The following is a 13,753-nucleotide window of genomic DNA, read 5'->3' on the forward strand; positions in this document are numbered from 1 at the left end:
GTGTAGTGGAATGGAATTGAGCGGAAAATAATGGAATGGAATTTAGTGGATTGTAATGGAGTGAAGTGGCATGGAATGGAAGGGAGTGGAGTGGAGTGCAATGGAGTGGACTCAAGTTTAGTTAATAAGTAAGTAGTGTTATGGAATGCAATGGACTGGAAGGGAATGAAGTGGAGTGGAGTGCAGAGGAATGGAAATGAGTGGAGTGGAGTGGAATGGAGTGGAATGGAATGGTGTGGAATGGAGTGGATTGGAGTAGAGTGGAGTGAAGTGGAATGGAGTGGAAGGGAAAGGAATGGATTGGAATGGAAAGGAATAGATTGGAATGGAATGGAATAGAATGAAATAAAATAGAGTGTAATGGAATAGAATGGAGTGTAGTGGAGTGGAATGGAATAGAGTTGTAAGGAATGTAGTGGAGTGGAATTGAGTGGAGTGGAGTGGAATTTAGTAGAGTGGCATGGAACAGATTGCAATAGAATGGAGTGGAGTGGAATGTAGTGGAGTAGAGTGGAATGGATTTGAATGGAATGGAATACAATGGAGTGGAGTGGAATCGAATGGTTTGGAATGGAGCAAATCGGAAAGGAATGGAATGGAGTGGAATGGAACGGAATGTAGTGGAATGAAATGGAATGGAGTGTAATGTAATGGAGTGGAGTAGAATAGAGGGAAATGGAATGGAGTGGGGTGGAGTGGATTGGAAGTAAATGGAATGGAGTGGAGTGGAATGGAGTGGAATGGAATTGAGTGGAATTGGAAAGAGTAGAGTGGAGTGGAATGGACTTGAATTGATTGGAATGGAGTGTAGTGCAGTGGAATGGAATAGATTTAAGTGGATTGGAGCGGAGTGGAGTGGAATGGAGTGGAGCGGAATGGATTGGAGTTGAGTGGAATGGAATGGAATGGTGTGGAGTGGAATAAGGTAGAGTGGAGTGAAATGGAGTGGAACGGAATGGAGTGGGATATAATGGGTTGTCGTGGAGTGGAGTGGAATGGAGTGGAGCGGAATTGTTTGGAATGGAATGGAGTATAGTGGAGTCCAGTGGAATGGAATGGAATGGAGTGGAGTGTAGTGGAATGGAGTGGAATGGAGTGGAATCGAGTTAAATGTAGTGGAGTGGAATGGAATGGAGTGGAATAGAATGGAGTAGAGTGGACTACAATTGAGTGGAGTGGAGTGTAATGGAGTGCAGTGGATTGGAATGAAATGGAGTGGAGTGGAGTGGAATGCAACGGAGTGGAATGGATTGGAATGGAATGGATTGGAATTGAAAGGAATGAAGTGCAATGGAGTGGAAAGGAATTGAGTGAAGTAGAGTGCAGTGCAATGGAATCGAATGGAATGGAGTGGAGTGGACGGGAATGGAGTGGAAAGGAATATAATGGAGTGCAGTGGAGTCGAGTGGAATGGAATGGAAAGGAGTGGAATGAAATGGAATGGAGTGGGGTGAAGTGGAGTGGAGTGGAGTGATGGGGAAAGGAGTGGAGTAAAGTGGAATGGAGAGGAGTGTAGTGTAGTGGCGTGGAATGGAATTGACTGGAAAGGAATGGAATTGAATGGATTGGAAGAGAATGAAGTGGAGTGGAATGGAATATAGTGGAGTGGATTGGAGTGCAATCGAATGGAGTGGAGTGGAGAGGAGCAGAATGGAATGGATTGCAGTGGAGTGGAGTGGAGAGGAAAATAATGGAATCGAATGGAGTGGAGTGGAATTGAGATGAGAGGAATCGAAGGGAGTGCAGTGGAGTGGATTGGAGTGGAGTGGAGAGGAATAGAATGGAATGGAATGAAATAGAATGGAGTGGAGGGAAGAGGAATGAAGTGTATTGAAGTGGAGCAGAGTGGAATGGAGTGCAGTGGACTGGAATGAAGTGGAGTGGAATGGAATGGAGGAGAATGGAGTTGTATGGAAAGGAATGCAGTGGAGTGCAATGGAGTGGAATGGAATGGAATGGAATGGAAGGGAGTGGAGTGGAGTGGAATTGAGTGGAGTGGAACGGAATACAATGGAATGGAAAGGAATGGAATAGGGTAGAGTGGAATAGAATGTAATGGAAAGGAGTGCAATTGAGTGGAGTGGACTGGAATGGAATAGAATGGAATGCAGTGGAATGGAATGGAATGGAGTGTAATGGAATGGAATGGAATGGAATGGAATGGAATGGAATGTAGTGGAGTGGAGTGGAATGGAGTGGATTGGGGTGGAATGGAGTAGAGTGGAATGGATCGGAGTGTAGTGCATTGGAGTGGAATGCAGGGGAATGGAGCGGAAAGAAATGGATAGGAATGGAAAAGATTTTAGTGGAATGGAATACAGTGGAGTGGAATGGAGACGAATGGAATGGGGTGAAATGGAAAGGAACGGAGTGGAGTGGAGTGGAGTGGAGAGGAATAGAAAGGAGTGGAGTGGAAAAGAGTGGAATTGAATGGAGTGGATTGGCGTGGAGTATAACAGAATGGAATGGAGTGGAATGGAATGGAGTGGAAATGAATGGAGTGGAATGGATGGGAAAGGAGTTGAATGGAGTTGAGTGGAGTGGAAAGAGTGTAATGGACTGGAATAGAGTGGAATGGAAGGGAATGTTGTGGAATGAAATGGAATAGGTTCGCATGGAATGGAATGGCATGGAATGCAGTGGACTGGAGTGGAACGGAATGGAATGGGTTGGAATGGAATGGAGTGGAGTGAAATGGAATGGAGTGGAGTGAAATGGAATGAAGCTGAGTGGAATGGATTGGAATGGAATGGAGTGGAGTGCAGTGGAATGGAATGGAATTGAATGAAATGGAGTGGACTGGAATGCAGTGTAATGGAGTGGAATGGAGTGGAATGGAATTGAGTGGAATGGAGTGGAATTCAATGGAATGCAATGGAGTAGAGATGAATGGAATGGAGTGGAGTGTAGTGGAATGGAGTGGAATGGAGAGCAGTGGAGTTGAGTGGAGAGGAACGGAATGGAGTGAAGTTGAATGGAGTGGAGTGGAGTGGAATGGAGTGGAATGGATTGGAGTGTACTGGAGTGCAGTGGAGTGGAATGGAATGTAGCAGAGTGGAGTGGAATGGAGTGGAGTGGAATTAAATGGAATAGAGTGGAGTGGAGTGTAGTGGAATGGTATGGAAAGAAATGGAGCAGAGAGGAGTGGGTGGAGTGGAATGCAGTGAAATGGAATCAAATGGAATGGAGTGGAGTGGAATGGAATGGAGTGGAATGGATTGGAGTGAAGTGGATGGAGTGAAATTCAGTGGAATGGAATGGAAAGGAGTGGAGTGGAGTGGGATGGAATTTACAGTAGTCGAGTGGAATGGAATGGAGTGAACTGGAATGGAGAGGAGTGGAATGGAATGCAATGGAATGGAATGGGATGAAATAGAATGGAGTGAAGTGGAGAGGAATGTAATGTATTAAAGTGGAGTGGAGTGGAATGGAGTGCAGTGGACTGGAATGAAGTGGAGTGGAATGGAATGGAGTGGAAGAGAGTTGTATGGAAAGGAATGGAGTGGAGTGCAATGGAGTGGAATGGAATGGAATGGAATGAAATGGAATGGGGTGGAGTGGAATAGAATGAAATGGAAAGGAGTGCAATTGAGTGGAGTGGAGTGGAATGGAATAGAATGGAATGCAGTGGAATGGAATGGGATAGAATGGAATGCAGTGGAATGGAATGGAATGGAGTGGAATGGAATGGAATGTAGGGGAGTGGAGTGGAATGGAGTGGAGTGGAGTGCATTGGAGTGGAATGGAATGGAATAGAGGAGAGTGGAATGAAATGAAATGGATAGGAATGGAAAATATTTTAGTGGAATGGAATACAGTGGAATGGAATGGAAACGAGTGGAATGGGGTGGAATGGAAAGAAATGTAATGGAGTGTAGTGGAGTGGAGAGGAATGGAAAGGAGTGGAGTGGAAAATAGTGGAATTGAATGGAGTGGATTGGTGTGGAGTATAATAGAATGGAATGGAGTGAAATAGAATGGAGTGGAATGGAATGGAGTGGAATGCATGGGAATGGATTTGAATGGAGTTGAGTGGAGTAGAAAGAGTGTAATGGACTTGAATGAAGTGGAATGGAATGGAATGTTGTGGAATGAAATGGAATGTGTTCGAATGGAATGGAATGGCACGGAATACAGTGGACTGGAGTGGAATGGAGTGGAATGGATTGGAATGGAGTGGAGTGGAGTGAAATGGAATGGATTTGAGTGAAATGGATTGGGATGGAATGGAGTCGAGTGCAGTGGAATTGACTGGAATTGAATGAAGTGGAGTGGACTGGAATGCAGTGTAATTTAGTGGAATGGAGTGGAATGGAGTGGAGTGGAATGGAGCGGAATTTAATGGAATGCAATGGAGGAGAGAGGAATGGAATGGAGTGGAGTGCAATGGAATGCAGTGGAATGGAGAGCAGTGGAGTGGAGTGGAGTGGAATGGAATGGAGTGGAATGGAATGGAGTGGATTGGAAAGGAGCAGAGTGGAGTGGAATGGAATGGAGTGTAGTGGAATGGTTTGTAATGGAATGGAGTGGCGTGGAGTGCAGAGGAATCAAATGGAATGGAGAGCAGTGGAGTGGATTGGCCTGGAAGGGAAAGGAATGTAGTGGAATCGAGTGGAATGGAGTGCAGTGGAATGGAGAGGAATGGAATGGAATGGAGTAGAGTGGGTTGGAATGGAGTGGAGTGGAGTGAAAAGGAATGGAGTGGAGTGGAATGGAATGGAGTGGAGTGGAGTATAATGGAATGCAGTGGAATGCAATGGAATGGAGTGGGATGGAAAGGAGTGGATTAGAATGGAGTGAAATTTAAAGGAGTGGGCTGGAGTACAGTGGAATGAAATGGAATGGAATGAAGTGGAGTGGAGTGGAATGGAGCAGAATGGAGTGGAAAGAAGTGGAATGGAATGGAGTGGATTCGATTAGAATGGAATGGAATGGAATAGAGTAGAGTGGAATGGAATGGAGTGGGGTGGAATGGAGTGGAGTGTAGTGGTGTGGAAAGGAGAGGATTGGAGTAGAATTTAATGGAGACGAGTGGAGTGGAATGGAATGGAATTGAGTGGAATGGAATGGAATGGAGTGCAGTAGAATGGAGTGGAGTGGAAAGAAGGGCAAAGAATGGAGTGGCATGGAGTTGGGCAGAATGGAATGGAATGGAGTGGAGTGGAATGGAGTGGAATGGAACGGAATGGTCTTGGAATGAGTGGAGTGGAGGGGAATGGAATGAAATTTAATGTACTGGAGTGGAGTGGAATGTAGTGGAGTGAAGTGGAATGGAGTGGAACAGAATGGAGGGTAATGGACTGGAATGGAGTGAAATGGAGTGGAGTGTAATAGAGTGGACTGGAATGGAATACAAAGGAGTGGGAAGGAATGGAATGAAGGGGGTGAAGTGGAATGGGGTTGATTGGGGTTGAATGGAGTGGAGTGGATAGGAATGGACTTGAAAGGATGAAAAGCAATGGAGTGGAGTGGAGTAGAGTAGAGTGGACAGGAGTAAAGAAGAATGGAATGGAATGAAGTGGTATGGAATGGATTGGAAATGAATGGAATGGAGTGGAATGTAATGGAGTGGAGTGCAGTGGAATGGAATGGAGTGGAGTGGAATGGAATGCAATAGAATGGAATGTGTTCTAGTGGAATGGAATCATATGGAATCGAGTGGATCTGAGGGCAGTGGAGTGGAATACAATGGAATGGAATGGAATGCAGTGGAATGGAATGGAATGGAGTGGAGTGAAATTTAAGGATATGAAATTGTGTAGAATGGTGTGTATTATAGTGGGGTGGAATGGAATGGAATGCAGCGGAATAGAATGGAATGGAGTAGAGTGGATTGGATTAGACTGCAGTGGAATGGAGTGGAAAGGAACGCAACGGAGTGGAGTGGAATGGAGTGGAGTGGAGGGCAGGGGCGTGGAAGGAAATTGAGTGGAGTGGAGTGGAGTGGAATGGAATGGAATTGAAAGGAATAGAATGAAATTGAGTGGAGTGGAATGGAGTGGAGTAGATTAGAATGGAGTGGAATGCAGTGGAATTCAGTGTAATGGAATGGGTTGGAGAGGGGTGGAATGGAGAGGAATGGAAATGAATGAAGTGGAGTGGAATGAAGCGGAATGGAGTGGAGAGGAATGGACTGCAATGGAGAGGAGTGGAGAGAAGTGGAATGGAGTCTAATGGAATGGAATGGATTAGAGTGGAATGGAATGGAATGGAATGGAGTGGAATAAACTGGAGTGGAATGGTATAGAATGGAGTGGACTGGAATGGAATGTAATGGAGTAGAAAGGAAGGGAGTGGAGTGGAATGGAGTTGAGTGGAGTGGAATTTAGAGGGGTGGCATGGAATGGATTGGAATAGAATGGATGGGAGTGGAATCTAGTGGGGTGGCATGGAGGGGAGTGGAATGCAATGGCATGGAATGCAGTGGAATGCAATGGAATGGATTGGAGTGCAATAGAGTGCAGTGGAATGGAAAGGAATGTAGTGGAGTGGAGTGGAGTGGAATGTAGTAGAGTGGAGTGGAATAGAGTTGAACGGAAGGGAATGGAATGGAGTGGAGTGGAATGGATTGGAGTGGAATGGAGTAGAGTGGAATGGAATGGAATGGAATGAAATGGAGTTGAGTGGAGTGGAGTGGAGTGGATTGGAGTGGAATGGAGTGGAGTGGAGAGGAGTGGAATGGAGTGGAGTGGAGAGGAGTGGAATGGATTGGAGTGGAGAGGAGTGGAATGGAGTGGAGTGGAGAGGAGTGGAATGGAATGGATTGCAGTGGAATGGATTGGAAGGGAAAGGAGTGGAGTGGATTGCATTGGATAGGAATGGAATGGGGTGGAGTTTACTGGAATGGAATGGAATGTACTGGAATGGAATGAAGCAGAGTTTAGTGGAATGGAATGGAATGGAATGGATTGGAATAGAATGGATGGGAGTGGAATCTAGTGGGGTGGCACGGAGGGGCGTGGAATGCAAAGGCATGGAATGCAGTGGAATGCAATTGAATGGATTGGAGTGCAATATAGGGCAGTGGAATGGAAAGGAATGTAGCGGAGAGGAGTGGAGTGGAATGTAGTAGAGTGGAATGGAATGGAATTTACTGGAATGGAATGGAATGTACTGGAGTGGAATGGAGTGGAGTGGAGAGGAATGGAATGGAATGGAATGGATTGCAATGGAATGGAATATAATGGAGTGGAGTGGGGTGGAGAGTAATGGAATGGAATGGAGGAAATGGAATGCAGTTGAATGGAATAGACTGCAATGGAGTGGAATGGAGTAGAGTGGAGTGGTGTGGAATGAAGTTGAAAGGACTGGAATGGAGTGGCATTTAATGAAATGGAGTGGAATGGGTTGGAATTGAAAGGAGAGTAGTGGAGTGTAATGGAATGCTGTGGAGTGGAACGGAGTTGAATGGAATGGAATGGAATATAATGGAGTTGAGTGGAGTACAATGGAGTGGAGTGGAGTTGAATGGAGTTGAGTGTAGTGGAATGAAATGGAATGGAATGGAATGGAGTGGAACGGAAGGGAGTGGAGTGGAAATGAGTGGAAAGGAATGGATTGGAAATGAATGCAGTGGAGTGGAGTGGAATGGACTGGAGTGGAGTGGAATGCAGTGGAATGGATTGGAATGGAGAGGAGTGGAATGGAATGGAATGGAATAGAATGGAGTGGAGTGGGTTGGAATGGAGTTGAATGGAGTGGAGTGGATTGGAAACGAGTGGAGTGGAATTAAATGGAGTGGAATGGAATGAAATGGAAGGGAATGGAGTGGAGTGGAGTGGAACGGAGTGGAGTGGATAGGAATGGAGTGGATTTTATTGGAATGGAATAGAATGGGGTGGAGAGGAATGTAGTGAAGTGGAATCGAGGAAAATGGAATGGAGTGTAATGGAATGGAGTGGAGTGGAGTGGTATAGAATGGAATGGAATGGAGTGGAGTGGGTTGGAGTGGAGTTGAATGGAGTGGAGTGGATTGGAAACGAGTGGAGTGGAATTGAATGGAGTGGAATGGAATGAAATGGAAGGGAATGGAGTGGAGTGGAGTGGAACGGAGTGGAGTGGAGAGAAATGGAGTGGATTTTATTGGAATGGAATAGAATGGGGTGGAGAGGAATGGAGTGAAGTGGAATCGAGGATAATGGAACGGAGTGGAATGAAATGGAGTGGAGTGGAGTGGTGTAGAATGGAATGGAATGGAGTGGAGTGGAATGGAATGGAATGGAGTGGAATGGAATGGAATGGAATGGAACGGAATGGAGTAGAGTAGAATGGAATAGAGTGGGGTGGAGTGGAGTGAAATGGAATGGAATACAATGGAATGGGATGTATTGGATTGCAATGCAGAGAAATGGAGTGGAGGGAGGTGGGGTGCAGTGGGTTGTAGTGTAGTGTAAAGGATTGGAGTGGAATGGAATGGATTGGAAGGGAATGGATTGGATTGGAGTGGAGTGCAGTGGAATAGAATGAAATGGAATGTAGTGGAGTATAACGGAATGGAGTGGAGAGGAATGGTATGGAGTTGAGTGAAGTGGAGTAGAGTGGAATATAGTGGAGTGGAATGGAATGGAGTGGAGTGTAATGAAATAGAGTGGAAAGGAATAGAATGTGATGGAGTGGAGTGCAGTGGAATAGAGTGGAGTGGAGTGGAGTGGAGTGGAATGGAATGGAATGGAGTGGATTAGAATGGAATGGAGGGAAATGGAGCGGAGTGGAATGGAATGGAATGGAATGGAGTGGAGAGCAGTGTAATGTAGTGGAATGTAGTGGAATGGAAAGGAATGGAGTGGAATGGGATGGAAGGAAATGGCATGGAGTGGAATAATGTGGAGTGGAATGGAGCAGAATTGAATGGAATGGAGTGGAATGGATTGGAGTGGAATGGCTTCGAATGGAGTGGAAGGGAAGGGAATGGAATGGAATGGATTGAAATAGAGTGGAGAGGAGTGGAATGGAGTGGAGCAGAGTGGAATCGAGTGGTGTGGACTGGAATGGAGTAGAGTGGAATGGATTGGAGTGGAATGGAATGGAGTGGAGTGGAATGGAAAGGAGTTGAGTGGAGTGGAGTGGAATGGAGTGGAGTGGACTGGAATGGAGTGGAATGGAATGGAGTGGAAAGGAATACCTTGTAATGGAATGGGGTGGATTGGAGTGGAATGGAGAGGAATGGAGAGATATGGACTGGAGTGGAATGGAATAGAATGAAATGAAGTGGTGTGGAGTGGACTGATGAAGATGGATATGAATGGAGTTTAATGGAATGGACTGGAAAGGAGTGGACTGGAAAGGAATGGAGTGCAACCGAGTTTAGTGGAATGGAATGGAATGGAGTGGAATGGAATGGACAGGAGAGGAGTGGAATTTAGTGGCGGGGAGTGGAATGGAATGGAATGGATTAGAGAAGAGTGAAATGGAGTGGAATGGAATGAAGCAGAATGCAGAGGAATGGAGTGGAATGGAGAGGAGTGGAATACAATGGAGTGTAGTGGAGCAGAATGGACTGGAATGGAGTTCAGTAGAGTAGAATGGAGTGGAGTAGAATGGAATGGAGCAGACTTGAAGGCTGTGGAGTGGAATGGAATGGAGTGGAATGGAGTGCAATGGAGTGGAGTGGAGTGTAATGGAGAGGAATGGAATGGAGTGTAGTGGAGGGTAATGGAGGGGAATGGACAGGAATGGTGTGGACTGGGGTGCAATGGAATGGAATGGAATGGAATTTAATGGAGTGGATTCAAATGGAATGGATTGTAATGGAATTAGATGGCATGGAATGGAGTAGAGTGGAAGTTATTGGAATGGAGTCTAGTGGAAAGGAGTGGAATGGAATGGAATGGAGGGAGTGGAGTGGAATGCAGTGGAATGGATAGGAATGGAGTGGAGTGGAATGGAATGGAATGTAACGGAATGGAGTGGATTGGAGTGGAATGGAATGGAGTGGAATTGAGTGTTGTCTAGAGGAATGAAATGCATTGTACTGGAGTGGAATGGGGAGAAATGTAATGGAATGGAGTGGAGTGCCATGCAGTCGAACGGAATGGAGTGCAATGGAGTTAAATGGAGTGGAGTGGAGTGGTGTGGAGTGGACAGGAATGGAGTGGCATTGAATGAAATCGAGTGGAATGGAATGGAATGGAGTGGAATGGAATGCAATGGAATGGAATGGAATGGAATGGAGTGGAGTGGAATGAATTGCAGTGGAGTGGAATGTAGTTGAATGGAATGGAATGGAAAGGAGTTGAGTGAAGTACAATGGCGTGGAGTGGAGTGGAGTGGAATGTAGTGGAGTGGAGTGTAATGGAATGGAATGGAGTGGAGTGAAATGGAATGAAGTGGAGTGGAATTGAGTGGAATGGAATGGAGTGGAATGGAATACAGTGGAATAGAGTTGAATGGACGTGAGTGCATTGGAATGCAGAGGAATGGAATTGAGTGGAATAGAATGGAGTGGAATGGAACGGAGTGGAATGGAGTTGAGTTGAGTAGAGTGGAGTGGAGTGGAATGGAGTGGAGTGGGGTGGAAAAGGGTAGAGTTGAATGGAATGGAGTGGAATGGAATGGAATGGAGTAGAGTGGAGTGGAATGGAGTGGACTGTGGTGGAATGGAGTGCAGTTTAGTGGAATGGAATAGAATGGTGTGGAGGGGAATTGAGTGTAGTGGAATGGAGGGGAGTGGAGTCGAATGGAATGGAATGGAAAGTAATGGATTGGAATGGAATGGAATGGATTGAAATGGAGTGGAGTGGAGTGCAGTTTAATGGAATGAAATGGAATGTAGTGGAGTGGAATGGAATGGAGTGGAGTGGAATGCAATGGAGTTGAGTGGAGTAGAGTAGAGTGGAGTGGAGTGGAGTGCAATCGAGTAGAATGGATCGGGGTCGAATGGAATGGAGTGATGTGGAGTGTAGTAGAACGGAATGGAATGAAGTGGAGTGGAATGCAAGTGGAGTGGAGTGGAATGGAGAGGAGTGGAGTAGAGTTCAGTGGAATGTAATGGAGAGGAGTGGAGTGGAATGGATTGGAATAGAGTGGAATTGAGTGGAATGGAATGGAGTGGAATTGAATGCAGTGGAATGGACGGGAGTGGAGTGGAGTGCAGTGGAATGGACTGGAATGGAATGCACTGGAAAGGAATGGAATGTACTTCAGTGGAGGGGAGAAGAGTGGAGTGGAGTGAAATGGAGTGCAGTGAACTGGAAAGTATTGGAGTGGAAAGGAACGGAGTGGAATGGAATTGTATGGAATGGAATGGAGTGTAATGGATTGGAATGGAGTGGAGTGGAATGGAGTGGAATGGATTGGAATGGAGGAAATGGAGTGGAGTGGAGGGGAACGGGATTGAATGGAATGGAGTGGCAAGAATTGGGATGAGATGGAAGGGAGTGAGGTGGAATGGAGTGGAGTTGAGTGGAGTGGAGTAGAATGGAATGGAATCGAATGGAATGGAATGGAGTGGAATGGAGTGGAGTGAAGTGCAATGGATTGATATGGAATGGTGTGGAGTGGAGTGGAGTGGGATGGAATGGAGTTTTCTGGAATGGAGTGGAATGGAGTGGAATGGAGTGGAGTGGAATGGAGTGGAATGGAATGGAATGGAAAGGAGTAGAGTGGAATGAAATGGAATGGAGTTTATTAGAGTGGAGTGGAGCAGAATGGAGTGCAGTAGAGGGGAATGGAATGGAATCAATTCAGTGGAAGGGAATGAAGTGGGGTGGAATGGAGTGTAACGGAATGTAGTGGAAAGGAGTGGAATGGAATGGAATGCAGTGGAGTGGAATGGAGTTGGGCGGAGTGGTCTAATGGAACGAAGTGGAGTGGAGTGGAATGGAATGGAGAGTAGTGGAATGGAGTGGAATGGAATGGAGTGGAGTGGAATGGAATGGAAAGGAATGGAATGAAGTGGAGTGGAACGTAGTTAAGTGGAGTAGAATGGAGGTGAATGTAATGGAGTGGAATAGAATACGGTGGAGTGGACTGGAGCGCAGTGGATTGGAGTGGAATGGAATGTAATGGAGTGGAATGGAGTGGAATGAAATTCAGTGTAGTGGAGTGGAGAGGATTGGAGTTGAATGGAGTTGAGTGGAATGGAGTCGAATGGAGTGGAGTGCAGTGGAGTGGAATGAAGTGGAGTGGAGTGGTGCGTAATGATGTGAAATGGAAAGGAATGAAGTGACATGGAAAGGAATGGAATGGAATGGAATGTAGTGGAGTGGAACGGAATGGAATGCAGTGGAGTGGAATGGAATTGAATGGAATGGAATGGAATGGAAAGGAAAGGAGTGGTATGCAGTACAATGTAGTGGGGTACAGTGGACTAGAGTGGAGGAGAATGGACTGGATTGGAGTGGAATGGAATCAAATGGAATGGAGTGGAGCAGAATGGAATGGACTGGAGTGGAAAGGAATGGAATAGAATGGAGTTGAGTGGAGTGGAGTGGAATGGAATGGAATTTACTGGAAAGGAGTGGAGTGGAATGGAATGGAGTGGAATGGAATGAAATGGAATGGAACAGAGTGGAGTGGAGTAGAGTGGAGTGGAGTACAGTGGAATGAAATAGAATGGAGTGGAGTGGAATGGAGTGGAGTGGAATGGAGGGGAGTGGAGTGGAATGGATTGGAATGGAATGGAGTGGATTGGAGTGGAATGGAGTTAAGTGGAATGGAGTGGAATGGAATAGAGTGGACGGGAGTGGAGTGGAAAGGAATGGAATGGAATCACGTGGAATGGAGGGGACTCGAATGGATTGCGATAGAGTGGAATGGAATGGAGTGGAGTGGAGTGAAGTGGAGTGAAATAGAATGGCATGGAAAGGGATGGAATGGAATGCAATGGAAATGTGAAAAGAAATGTGAGCTGAGATTTAGCCACTGTACTCCAGCCTTTGTGACAAAGTGAGACCCTACGGAAAGAAAAGAATTTAATGGAATGGAGTGGATTGGAAAGGAATTGAATGGAACAGAGTGGAATGGAGTGGAGAGGAGTGGAATGGAATGGAGAGGAATGGAGTGGATTGGAGTGGAGAGGAGTGGAGAGAAGAGGAATGGAGTGGAGTGGAGTGGAATGGAGAGCTGTGGAGTGGAATGGAATAAAGTGGAGTGGATAGGAGTGGAAAGAAATGGAATGGATTGGAGCGTAGTGGAATGGAGTGGAGTGAAGTTGAATAGAGTGAAATGGAAAGGACTGTAGTGGAGTGATGTGGAGTGGAGTGGAATGCAAAGGAGTGGAGTGGAGTGGTGTGGATTGTAATGGAGTGGAGTGGAGTGGAATGGAATAGAATGGAATGAATTGGAATGGAGAGGAGTGGAGTGGAATGGAATGGAGTGGAGTGGAGGGGAATGGAGTAGATCAGAGTGGAGTCGAGTGGAGTGGATTGAAATAGAAAGGAATGGAATTAAATGGAATGGAATGGAATGGAATAGAAGGGAGTAGAATGGAGTGGAGTGGAGTGGAGTGAAGTGGTATGGAATGGAATGGAGTGGAATGGAGTGGACTGGAGGTGAATTGAGTGTGGTGGATTGGAGGGGAGTTGAGTGGAATGGAATGGCGTGGAGTGGAAAGTAGTGTAGTGGAGTGGAGTGCACTGAAGTGGAATGTAATTGATTGGAGTGGAGTGCAGAGGACTGGTATTGAATGGAATGGAATGAAATGGAATGGAGTGGAGTATAACGGAGTGGAGTAGATTGGAGTGGAGTGCAGTGGAGTGGAATGGAATAGAGTGGCATGGAATGGAGTGGAATGGAATGGAATGGAATCGAGTGG

This window comes from Pongo pygmaeus, chromosome 15 (assembly GCF_028885625.2).
Source record: "Pongo pygmaeus isolate AG05252 chromosome 15, NHGRI_mPonPyg2-v2.0_pri, whole genome shotgun sequence".
NCBI lineage: Eukaryota > Metazoa > Chordata > Mammalia > Primates > Hominidae > Pongo > Pongo pygmaeus.